This window comes from Elephantulus edwardii, unplaced genomic scaffold (genome assembly GCF_000299155.1).
Source record: "Elephantulus edwardii isolate Elephantulus edwardi_28Jun2011 unplaced genomic scaffold, EleEdw1.0 scaffold00078, whole genome shotgun sequence".
Lineage (NCBI taxonomy): Eukaryota > Metazoa > Chordata > Mammalia > Macroscelidea > Macroscelididae > Elephantulus > Elephantulus edwardii.
In genome coordinates this window covers 4,330,593-4,331,269 of record NW_006399828.1, presented here as the reverse complement: position 1 = coordinate 4,331,269, position 677 = coordinate 4,330,593, and positions in this window count along the sequence as shown.

The window sequence follows — 677 nt, the reverse complement described above, 5'->3', positions numbered from 1 at the left end:
CATTCACATGATGAAATACTGTGCAACACAAAAGAACAACTAATAAAATGTTATACTACATTGGAGAGTCTAGAGTACATTATGCTGAGTAAAATAACTCAGCCACAAAAGGTCAAGTGGTGAATAAGACAGCTACTATGAAAATAGGAGGGTGATTAGGAATAATGGGGAGAGCCGAAACAGACTATGTTATTAATGAATGCTCTAAACGATTAAGAAAAGGGAGGATTAGCCTGAACATAACTAACCAAAGGACAATTTGACTACTGTAGTCATCAAATGTCTCTTTTCTCTTAAACATAAGATGTTTCATTACATTCTTCTGTGTCAGCCAATTCTTTTTGGTACAGTGATTCTGTGTACTCCTTCTGTCTTCTTTCTATACTTCCTGGATCATTCACTATTCTGCACATAGCACCCTAAAGAGTGTGGCTTGAATTTGTTATTCAGTTCCTTCAGTTTAATGTCAAGTGAGCTCATCCTTTTTTTATTTAAAACACCAGCTCTTTGCACATTTCATTATAATATGTTGCTTTGCCTTCCAGAGCTCCCCTTTGAAATCTTTTGTTCATCTTCTTAACGTCCTGGTTTCTTCCTTTTGCTTTGGCTTCTCAGTTCTCTAGAGTAATATTTAGAGTCTTTTGAGACATCCATCTCAGGCTCCTATTTCTCCTCTG